This window comes from Cupressus sempervirens, chromosome 10 (assembly GCF_028749045.1).
Source record: "Cupressus sempervirens isolate cs-2001-9-10 chromosome 10, ASM2874904v1, whole genome shotgun sequence".
In the NCBI taxonomy this organism is placed as follows: Eukaryota; Viridiplantae; Streptophyta; class Pinopsida; order Cupressales; family Cupressaceae; genus Cupressus; species Cupressus sempervirens.
The window spans coordinates 727,688,250-727,700,822 of record NC_143127.1 but is presented as its reverse complement, the minus strand read 5'-3'; the positions used below and the strand labels follow the sequence as shown (position 1 = coordinate 727,700,822).

Here is a 12,573-nt window from a genome sequence, read left to right as displayed (position 1 = left end):
TTTTATTTTTTAATTAACTACAACAAAAAATAAGGGGGGTAGCCCTTAGTACATTACCATGGTAAGACCACTAGAAAAACAATTACAACAAAATATTACAAGCAACCTACTCTATCAAAAACAATGTATCCCAAATAGTGATTCCATCCTAGATACAAGAGTACATATACACATAACAACTAGTGGCATCAATAAAACCATTAGTGGAAAGAATAAACCACCCATAATTAACAAATAATCTATCAAACTCTATATAGATTTTCCACATCCAAAAAATTAACTATAGAACTACAAACATATCTACTATAGTAATTAAACTCTAAAATAAAATAGTCTCTAAGGCCCCACTATCTAAAAATAAAAGTATAAGACGGATGTAATAAGTAAAAAATAAAAATGCCTAAACATTGGCCTTCTCTTCCCTTTCTTTGCCAATAGGACCTTGGCCTAGTCATCCACCAATAATCCATAGAGCTTGGTAGAGACCTATGCCCCAAGGTTTTTATCCTCAATCTCTTGCTACAATAGGTGAAGAGTGACAATGACAATATGGGTGACGATGAGAAAAAAATTGGATAGAGTGGTGAAGCTCTCATCCAATTCATCAAGTTGTTCTTTAAGGGCCATAATCTCATGTTTAGGGTCTTTGATACTACCAAACAACTCCTAGCAACTAGCATAGTTACCCTTCTTAGCCTTTGTAGCCTTAACCTACAAACACATAGGTTAGTAGAAACCATCTTCTCAATTAAATAGTCACTGGGATGCCATTGTGATTGGTGATTCATCTTTCTACATTCATAGGGAATGTACCACTCCAAAGGTAAAATCCACTGTGTTCATAGTGAATCTAGCCAACACCTGGGATGTGTCTTGGCTAGTTTTCTTCTTCTTTTGCTTGGTCGTAATCTTCTCTTAGATTTTTTATGTTCCTTATCACTAGTTTCAAACTATGTTTCCTTATTAATTATCCAATCCCTACAAGTTTTTTAGTTCATTCTAGCCCTATTTTTTGCAGGTCTCTTAGGCCTTCTCCTATGCCCATCATTTTCATCCTCCAAATTAACCAAATAGATTTCCTCACTCTTCTAAAATTTTCAGCCTTTTTTGGGCCCTATTCTTCTGAAGGTTTCCAAAGGGTGCGGATGACAGAGAAGCTTTTGGATGTTCATCTATGCATAGCAAGACTAGTCACAATTACAAACATCTCTTCATTAATATGGAAATAAATATTGTTAATGGTAGCTCTCCTATCCACCCAGGATTCAATGAACTAAGCTAAAATGTTATTTTCATATCCAACCATTGCTTCAATGGAAGGATCTCGATCACCTTAACTTAGGGTCATCTAGGTGTATGGTTTCCTAGCACAGTCCTCACTTTTAGAGGGCTCAATTCAGACCATATCCCCCCAAATATCTAAGCCTTTCTTAGAGTTCTCTGAAGCCTCCAGATTACTAAGCCTGGGAATAACCTAAAAAATTCTAAAAAGCCTTAAGGAAAAAATGAGCTCAAATTGCTTCACAAGAAATTTTGAACCTGAGAGACAATAATAATTACAAGGCTTGCCTTTAGAAAACCCATCCCTTCTGTTGTATATAGCCACGTGTCTACTTTCTTCCTTATGTTTTCCAAACAACCACCTAAGCCTCTAGGAATCATTCTTTGACAAGTCGTTTGAATGTTTCATAATTATGTAATAAATATCTGCCTTTTGATTTATCTAACACAATCTCCCAAAATCTCTATCGACCTACATACCCTCTATTTCATAATTACCCCATTGCACTCTTCCTAATGGCCACTATTATTAAAAAATAATAGATTTTATGTATTTTAAAATTTGAAATCCAATGTGAATTCATATCTCAGCTTAATGAGGGAACCACCAACAATAACCAATAAATGCAAATTATTTTGAACTTACTTAGTGAACACTTTATATAGAAATTTGTTCCTTCTCAATTCGAGTATGGATCTCAACCAAGCATCTATATGCAACTTATGTTTTTATAACTTTCTTTGTTATTGTCTATAGTTCAATTTGACAAGGCTCCCTTTACAATAGTAAGAAATAAGACATTTCAATGAATTACAAAATACTTATTTGAAGATGTCCCAATAATTATACCCTACATCCACCAAAATATTGTCATCACATATGGGCAAATACCCTAACTATTGTGGTATATGGACAATAATAAAGTTGAACAACTCTTTTGAGATAAGTGTACAAATTTTATCTATGAGGGTTCAAGTGGGTAACCATTGGTACATAGACATATAGTTATCAATTCTATAATTTACTCAAATTAAATAATTAAAATGTTGGATAACAAAAGGTTCCACAATTATAGCAACAAAGTCAAGGAGGTGCTCTTTCTTGAGTTGTCATGCACTATTTGTATGAGTAGATTTGATTAGTCCATTTAATAGATCAACCGGGTGTTGACACGTTAATTCTAGAAGGTCGAAACGTGCTGCAGTACAATAATAGAATTAGGCAGGATAAGGGCAGCCACATTAACTAGGTCATTGGTGGGAGGACGAGTAATGAAGGTAAAGGCTCTGTGATTTTCCAATCTATAGCGAATAGATCTGCTCTACTTAGTGCAATGAAAGAAATGTTTGGAGGATCGTGTTTTGGCTCCCAATTTTCTTCCGAAAAATCAAGACAAGTTTGCAATTGGGAAGAGAGTGTTTAGAACCGACCATATCATTAAATCGATTACTTGTAGCTATAACCCTAATTTTATTTCTTATAGATCCACCAAAACCAGTGAAGGATATTTGGCGTGATTAATTCCTTGTTTACTTTGTTAGTTCCTGCCGTGTAGGAAACTATTGCCTAGAGGTCACCGTTAACTCATTATTAAAACATTTTTATACATCCAATCTCTATAGCCAAATGTTTAGTTCGTGTCCTATCTTATTCTTCTACCACGGCTGAAGCTGCTTGACGTTTATCACTAGCAGGGGATATTCAGATATTCACAACAATGGACGCGAGAGAAGAGGGGATAATCGAAAATCGAGGCTAGAGAAGAGGGGGGAATCGAGGTGGATGTCAGGACCTCGTAAAGGTTTCTTCAGGGTTTTCCACAGAACGAGGTTTAGGGCCGGTCATTGCTGGGGGATTACCAAAAGCACCAGCTACCTGCTATGGCCTTCCCTCTTTCATGCAGGTGTGACGTGTGCCTTATCTTTGGACTGTAGCAGACCCCTGTGGCGATTACAAAACGGAACTAGACGAGCTTCTTCTATGCAGGATACATTTGTTGTACCGGTGAGAGGAATAGGCCGATGTGTTTGCGAAGGCTACTGAGAGGTATTCTAACCCTTTTTTTTGTTCTGGTGCTTCTAAACAATTCATATATGTCTAGTTCCATCTAGATTGTCGCATAATTGAACCATTTGTTTATGGATTCAATTTAATTGTTTTTCCCCAAAACTGTTATCTCCTTGAAAGCAAGCTAGGATCTTGAACTATAAGGGAAGATAAGGTAGCCTTACACACACTGGCATGATTGAAAATGTCTGTCATTGATTTAACCTGGGAACTGAGGCTTAACCAGGAAACCAATCTTGTCCTGTTATCAAGGTCCTTTTTTCAAAAATATTAACAAATAGTTTCCATCAATTGTCACAGAAGCATGAAATCTACAAGGCCTCGACCACTGGGAAAAAATCAATTGATCTTTTCACTTTAGAGCTCCAAGATTTAGAAATCCATGGATTTATTATTCTTAATGGCTAAACTTTCTTTGGAAACTTCTCCTTACATAGCACGTCTTAACCCAATATCCACAACATCCTCCATGTGGAATCATATCCCAAAATGGATGCTTATCTTTTGCTTGGCTTCCTCATTTCTGCCCAAGTTTCCTCTACCATCATCAATCGGATCTGCCAACCTCTATTTGCCAGGCTCCTTAGCTTTGAAATCAGCCATAGAGGGATACACAACAGGCACATCAACTGCTAAACCTAACAAACACCAGATTCCATACATTCCCTACTGCTACAGTTGTATGATTTGAATCATTAGATTTTGCAGGGGAATGAACGGGAGAGTTGATGTTGACAAAAGATGACCTATCCTTCTATTGTAAGAAATGTTATCCTCAGGTTCAGGTCTGCAAAGCATCCGTCATTATATCAAACAATCATTTTCTATATGTTGGTGTTTTCTGACGAAATGAGAATGAAGTAGAGAAACTGATCTAGAATAGAATTCAAAGTGGGTGAAGTCGTTGTAGCATCTTTACTTATATGTCTTACACCTTGGTAGGGTTCTGCACAACTACGAAGTTCTTAAAAATAAAATTTGAGTGCTTCAATCAAGGCCCCAGACTTAACATCAAGAGGATTTGCCTCTATGTTATACTGCTACTGTCAAGTGCATTGCAACTTCGATGCCTTGTTTGTGATTGATTACAAAATAAAATCCTTATATACGAGCTTTTTGTTGAAGGGCTTGTGCATTCTTTACCTTAAATGCCCTTCTCTTGTTTGGTTATGGTAAAGTTCTTAAATAACGAGTTTCTTTGTGAAAGGCTTGTCCTTCATTCTCACATAGATTCAATTTCACAATTCTGGTTGAGTGATTTCCAGCTGTGTCTGATATTCTTATGCATTTTTATGACTATTTATGTCGTTTTGAATGTTTAGAAGTCTCCATGTAAAAATTTGAAGAGGCCCAATTTGAGTATAAACTCGCGTATTCATATTTTTTAATTTTATGTCTACATTGATCTTTCCCATAATAATTTGGATAGTCCCAATCTCGCATTCTTGTTGCCTACATTTCCAAATCTCCAAAGTATTGATTTCAGTAATAATCAACTCAAGGGGTAACATTCCATCCACTGCTGCTAACCTTCAGTATCTAACAGAGCTCTGCCTGAGTAGCAATGCATTGACGGGTAAAATACCCCCTTCCATAGCTCAATTCTCATCTCTATAGGTGCTTGATTTAAGAAACAATACATTAGATGGTTCCATCCTCCTCAACATTAGATGCTATTTCAAGTTGCACAGTCTACTCTCTTCCATCTGTTATGTCTTTGTACTGCGATGTCTTTGTTTACCTCAACACTGCCTATTCCAGCCAAGTAAGTCAAACCCGCTTAGCCATTCCTTCCTTCACCTAACCACTGCCTTTCTCTTCATTCACTTGGCAGGAACTAAGCTGCCCTGCAGCCCTTGTTGGTACTGCCATGGGAATGTAAAGATTTGTTACACTAGGTTGGTTGGTTCCAAACACTCTCTGCTCGATTGCGAAACTTATGGATCATTTGGAGGAAAATTGGGATGCACAATACTTTCTTCTGTGCATTTCTTGCATTGCAGTGGGCCGGGCGGATACTATTTTGTTTTCTTTTCGTACCTAAAAAAATCACAACGTGTGAATGGTAGAAAGAATATTGGATCACGCCTCAACTATACGAAATCACAGTATATATGAGGAGTATAAAGGAAGACCAGAGGTAAAGAAATATAAATTGCTTGAAAGTTGCAGACAAGTTCAGGTGAGAAAACATTGGCGTACTACAGATTTTCTGGTTTGAATATTATTTATTTTGTTTATGTGCTATGTCATATGATATGTTAATCAATGTTTCAGATCACACTCTGTAAATCATCATCAGAATAAAAGAGAAGTAAAAGAAAACAAAAATGAATTAACATAATCATCAATAATATTAATATTATAAAAACTAAAAGTTAGTTCTTTTGAAATAGAACAAAAGAGTGTAGATGTTTCCTGATGGGATCGTTACTTTAGGTCAAGAAATAAATGTCTCCTCAAGAAACAAAGCTGAATTTTCCTGTTCTTTTGTTTTGGGATACGACTATCGTCTCTACAAACTATATAGTTGATCAATTTTCAAAAAATTGTAAACATTCTGATTTTTTTTGGAAAAAATCACTACATTTTGGTGAATATGAAAAAAAAAAATATTTGACTTTGTTTTCTCTGCATTTTATCTGCCGACTAACAGTCCCTTTGTTTTCTCTTTTTCATTGTAATGATTGGTCTCACAAGTTGTAATCCAATTGATAAAAAATTCAAACACAATCGAAATTCCTATAGATTGTGGAAACTTACTCGCTCACTATTGTATGCACGGTATAAAGACCATTTTTACAACGTACAACGTAGTAATATCTGATCTGTAATATGGGAAGGCCATTTTAAAAAAAAATAATAATTGGGAAGTGTCTAAAAAAATTGCCTGTTTATGATTTGAAACACCGACTGCAGAGCAGATTGTTTGCCTGAACTTTAAGACAATACAGAGCTGATTGTCTGTCAAGAAGATTCTTTTAGTCAAAGTTTCGACAATAACCCTCAATGTTTTAAGTTTATAAATTGTAGAATCGCTGAATTATCCTGCAATGGGCCATTGTGGGCGTTGCTGTATTTTATGTATTGATAAATATACAGTGCAGATTTGGCATTTGTGCCAGATTTTCACATTATTAATCATGTGAAAAGGTAGGGATAAAGATCTGGTATTTAATGGGGAGAGATTTGTTTCTTGGCAAACCTAAAACGATGAACGCATCAGAAAAAATCTAGTCTCCTTTGCTCTATTCCAAAAGAGTCGGATTTTAGCTCTCATAGTATTTGATGTTTCTGCCAATTCATTGGACAATGCCTGGACTAGGTTAAAGAAGAGATGTTTGCTGTTACAAAGACATATACTAAGTAGTGAATATGATCTGGAAGGATAATAACAAATATTTCATAATCTCAACCAAGAAATCTTGTGATGAACCTACAGATCTACCTGAATAACCCAAAAATTAGTGAATACCTGATTAGTAAATGAGCAAAAATAGCACTAGACTTCACGGATAAGAAATACAAGAACTCTCTTTAGCATCACTACATCACTTTGAAGGTTAAAAACTAGGGGAAGAGTATCGCGTTCATTAGGAATCTTAAAAAGGATTAATGTGTCCAAGTAACTACTGGTTGTTCTTCAGTCCTTTGTACTATGAGTTCATTCCCTTTCTTTTAACTGCTATCTAATACATAAAATTTTAACTATCTAATACATAAAAATTGAAAATAGAGATTGAACAGCAGCTTTGTTTCCTGAAAGATATAATAAAAAACTAGAATGTAAGAGCATATTCCTGTGCCACTGCTTAGCTTATTTTGATAAGCAGTTGGCCAACAATTATAAGAAATAATTGTGGAGGTAATTTCCTTCAAACAAAATAAAGAACTACATTAAATACTGTGATGGCATGCAATGAATATGACAGGTTAAAGGACATTTTGGTCAGGATGGTTGTTTGTGGGATATCTATGTTAATTATTGTTAGTTGGACAGCTGTTATTTCTGAACCGGAAATAGCAGCACTATTTATGGGTAGCTTGGACAGCTGTTCGTCCTTATCTATGAATAGCGGTTGTATTTATGGGTGGTTTGGACAGCTGTTTGTCCACTTGCCAAAAATTAGTAAATGGTTATTATTTACTAATTTTAGAGATTCCCTTTTGGACACCTTGCAACCAATTCTATTATTGGCTGTTGAGTTGTCTTAATCTCAGCCGTTGGTTTGTTTTAATCTCGGTCGTTGGTTTACCAACGAGAGTAGTATAAAAAGGGGTCTAGGGGGCATTTGGAGAGTAAGGTAGGAAGCTTTTGGAGAAGCAGTTTGCAGTGTTAGCAAACAGTCTTGCAGTGTTAGCAAGAGAGAAGCTTTTGTGAAGCAGTTTGCAGTGTTAGCAAACAGTCTTGCAGTGTTAGCAAGGGCGCAGTGTTAGCGCAGGGATAGCAGTGAGAAATATCAGCGAGAGAAATTAGGAGGTTGTCGGAGTTCTGCCAGTGTGAGGCAAGGAATTTTGTATCTCTTGATTTGCTGAAGTTTAATATAATTTCTCATCTGTAGAACTGGTTTTCCCTTAGGGGTTTTTCCAGGGACAATTTGTCCGAAAATATTGTGTTGATTCTGTTGCGCATTTCTTTCCGTATTTTAAGTGAAGTTGCAATTGTATTACTTTTCAATATTAGCTGGAAATTTATTTTCAGCAGTTTAATAATCATTTGTGATAGGAGATTAATAATCAGTGACTGCAATAGTTTGATTTTTCACATGGTATCAGAGCATTGTTAAGGGTAGAAGAGTTTTGCCCTAGGAAAGAAATTTTGATCTCTTTAGATTTATTATTGCTTTAAACCCTTGAGATGGCTTCAGCTGGTTTGAGAGATCAGGATAGATTGGATGGTGCCTCAAATTTTGGTGTCTGGAAGGCCAAAATTTCTTTATTATTGGAAGAGAATGGTATCAAGGATTATGCTACCAGTGGTGTACCTATACCAACGGATGCAACACAGCTTGCAGCATATAGGAAGGACGATGCCAAAGCGAGGAGAATTATCCTTGATGGTGTCAAGGATCATATTGTTCCACATATCTCAGAGCTAGATACAGCAAAGAAGATGTGGGACGCCATTCTAAATCTGTACCAGAATGCTACCACTAACAGGAAGTTGATTCTCAGAGAGAAGCTAAAGAATACCCGGATGAATCAGGGAGAAGACGTCACAAGTTACCTCACCAGGCTCAGACTTGTCAAGGATGAGTTAGCAGCTGTTGGAGATAGCCCTAGTGATGATGAGCTAGTGAGAATAGCCCTAAATGGGTTTACTAAACAATGGAGTGTCTTTGTTCAAGTTGTCAGTGGACGAGATACTTTACCGAGTTGGGATCGACTATGGACTGATTTCACTCAGGAGGAGTTTAGACTAAGCCTTGTCAATGGGGCCAACAAGAGTCAGAAAAATGAGGTGGAACAAGAGAATGTTGCCCTAGCGGGTAAAGGGAAAGAAAAGAAGGGATCTAGCAAAGGATCAAATTCACAAAGTGAAAAGAAGAAGAAGGACCTTTCTAAGGTTAAGTGCTTTGGATGTCACGAGTTTGGCCACTATGTCAGTGATTGCCCAGAGAGGAAAAAGGGTAAGAAGCAGGTGGCAGCTTCAGCAAGTGCAGAAGAACTCTCCAGCAGAATGGAAGATGAATTTGCACTCATAGCTTGTATGGTTAGCTCAACCTCATAGTGTGTTTGGTATATAGATAGTGGGGCGTCATTTCATATGACAGGAGTTAGAGAGTACTTCTCCAGTTACAAGGAGGAGGACACCAACATCCAGATTTCTATGGGAAACTTGTCCAAACTCAACCCTGTTGGGAAAGGGACTGTTCAGTTTCAGAGGGAGAATGGAAAGATAATTCCTCTTCATGATGTGTTATATGTGCCGGGCTTAGGTATGAATTTGATTTCTGTATCTGTTCTTCAGGATAGGGGGTATAATGTACTCTTTAGAGGGACACATGTGTTGATTAAGCACAAGGATTGGAAATCACCCATAACTATTGGAGTTAGGAGTGGTCGCCTTTATAGATTGCAGTTTGATACTCCTAAGGCACTTATGAGCAACAATAATCCTAGAGATCTTGGAGAGCTATGGCATAGGAGGTTCGGCCATATTCATCATGGAGCACTTAGATTGCTTCGTGAGACCGTGACAGGTGTTCCAGAGGTGAGCACAGAGCATGATGATGTATGTAAGGGATGTGTGTTGGGGAAGTTTGTGAAAGCATCTTTTCCAAGGAGTGACACCAGATCTAAGGGTGTTCTTGATCTAGTACATTCAAATGTTTGTGGACCAATGTCAACGAAATCTCTCAGAGGATATGAGTACTATGTTACTTTTATTGATGACTTCTCTAGAAAGACCTGGATATACTTCTTGAAGACTAAAGATGAGGTTTTCAGTCGATTCCAAGAGTTCAAGGCTCTTGTGGAGAACTCGACAGGAAAGAAGATAAAGGTTCTTCGGTCAGACAATGGAGGCGAGTACAAAGGAAATTTCTTCCAGGAGTTTGGCACCAGAGAAGGAATCAAGAGAGAATGGACTGTTCCTTACAATCCATAGCAGAATGGAGTTGCTGAGAGGAAGAACCGTTCTATATTGGAGGCAGCAAGAGCTATGCTACATGACCAGGACATGCCCCGTTACTTATGGGCAGAGGCGTGTAATACTGCAGTCTACATTCAGAATAGAGTTCCACACAAGGTGTTAGGGAAGATGACACCAGAGGAGGCTTTCACAGGGAAGAAGCCAGATGTTAGTCACTTCAGGATATTCGGGAGTTTGGCATATTGTCATATTCCTAGAGATACACGTACAAAGTTAGATCAGACTGCAGAGAGGGGGTACTTTGTTGGGTATAGTGAGACCTCAAAGGCATACAGGGTTTTCATTCCAGGGACTAAAAGAGTTATTGTCAGACGGGATGTCAAGTTCTTGGAGGACAAGGCATTCAAGAGATCCAGAGATTTGCCAGCAGATGATCAGAGTGAGCAGCCAATAGAAGCTCCAAGACCAAGTCAAGGGCATCAAAGCTCAAGTACAGTTACCAGTACGAGTGTAGACTCAGTTAGTGAAGATTCACAGAGTATGGAGCAACAGGTGCAATAGGAAATGCATTTGGAAGATTTAGAGGTTGACATTTCATCCTCTACAGTTGGCAGCAGGAACCATGTGGTTCCAGATACACAAAGGGATACTCAGGAGTTTGTGGGAGCTCCTAGGAAGAGTACTAGACAGCGAAGACAACCAGCCAAGTTCAATGACTATGTGGCATTAGTTAGTTAGCTGGTAGATAGTGAGCCTTCTAGCTATCAGGAAGCTGCAGAACATCAGGTATGGCGAGATGCTACGGTTGAGGAATATTCTTCAATAATGCAGAACGATGTGTGGGAGGTAGTACCTAGACCAACAGATAGGGCTGTAGTTGGATCACGCTGGATCTATAAGATAAAGCACGGTGCAGATGGTAGCATCGAGAAATACAAGGCTAGGTTTGTGGCAAAGGGGTTCTCTCAGAAGGAGGGAATAGACTATGAGGAGACACTTGCTCCAGTTGCCAGGTATACTTCTATACGAGCTGTAATCTCACTTGCAGCACAGATGGGATGGCAGATCCATCAAATGGATGTCAAGACAGCATTCCTCAATGGTGAGTTGAAGGAGGAGGTATACATAGAACAACCAGAAGGCTTTGTAGCACACAGCAAAGAGACCCACGTGTGCAGATTGAAGAAAGTTGTTCGACTACAATACATACCTACAGATGAGCAGGTAGCAGACATTCTGACGAAGGCTTTGGGAAAGGCCAAATTTATCTTCTTCAGAGATAAGATGGGTGTCATGCAGAACAACTTCCTCGCTAAGAGGGAGTGTTAATTATTGTTAGTTGGACAGCTGTTATTTCTGACCCGAAAATAGCATCACTATTTATGGGTAGCTTGGACAGCTGTTCGTCCTTATCTATGAATAGCGGTTGTATTTATGGGTGGTTTGGACAGCTATTTGTCCACTTGCCAAAAATTAGTAAATGGTTATTATTTACTAATTTTAGAGATTCCCTTTTGGACACCTTGCAACCAATTCTATTATTGGCTGTTGAGTTGTCTTAATCTCAGCCGTTGGTTTGTTTTAATCTCGGTCGTTGGTTTACCAACGAGAGTAGTATAAAAAGGGGTCTAGGGGGCATTTGGAGAGTAAGGTAGGAAGCTTTTGGAGAAGCAGTTTGCAGTGTTAGCAAACAGTCTTGCAGTGTTAGCAAGAGAGAAGCTTTTGTGAAGCAGTTTGCAGTGTTAGCAAACAGTCTTGCAGTGTTAGCAAGGGCGCAGTGTTAGCGTAGGGATAGCAGTGAGAAATATCAGCGAGAGAAATTAGGAGGTTGTCGGAGTTCTGCCAGTGTGAGGCAAGGAATTTTGTATCTCTTGATTTGCTGAAGTTTAATATAATTTCTCATCTGTAGAATTGGTTTTCCCTTAGGGGTTTTTCCAGGGACAATTTGTCCGAAAATATTGTGTTGATTCTGTTGCGCATTTCTTTCCGTATTTTAAGTGAAGTTGGAGTTGTGTTATTTTTTGATATTAGCTGGAAATTTATTTTCAGCAGTTTAATAATCATTTGTGATAGGAGATTAATAATCAGTGACTGCAATAGTTTGATTTTTCACAATCTACACAACAACCATTAAGTAAGAACTGTCCCTCAAAAACACATGAGAAGTTATGTGAATGTTTTACTAAACACATGATCAACATGTTCAGTCTGAATATAAAATAAAATAAAAAAATTAGTTTAAGCAAACATGTAGGAACAAGCCTTTGATTGTATTTAATAAGAAAATAATGGAAAAAACTATCCATTCTTTCAAAACTCTTTATGTCAGACTAGAGGAAAGAGCACCAAAGGCCAAGCAGAGAATCATTGAGCAAAATATAGGTAGCTACAACAAGCAGCAAAAGGAACTCTATACTATATTAAACTTATTTTATTTCTTTTGTATTATATTAAATTTATATATAACATAAATTTTTACAAAGTTCAAAAAACAATAATTAATAATTCAATGGAGCTATGAACCAGTGAGGCCACAAACGGGGGACCTCATTCCCATTAGATTTGAACCTTGATAGCAAGGATAACAACTCAACAACTTAACCATCACAACATGCCACTATTGACACAC

At 37.7% G+C, this 12,573-nt stretch overlaps 1 long non-coding RNA gene across 1 annotated transcript; it reads left to right on the top strand.

Moving 5' to 3' along the window:
- Nucleotides 1-2,523: 2,523 nt before the first annotated feature.
- LOC149535891 (uncharacterized) lies at nucleotides 2,524-5,589 on the top strand. The gene is made up of 2 exons (XR_016357418.1): nucleotides 2,524-3,328; nucleotides 5,184-5,589. It is a non-coding gene; the product is annotated as an uncharacterized LOC149535891 (long non-coding RNA).
- The last annotated feature ends 6,984 nt before the right edge of the window (nucleotides 5,590-12,573 follow it).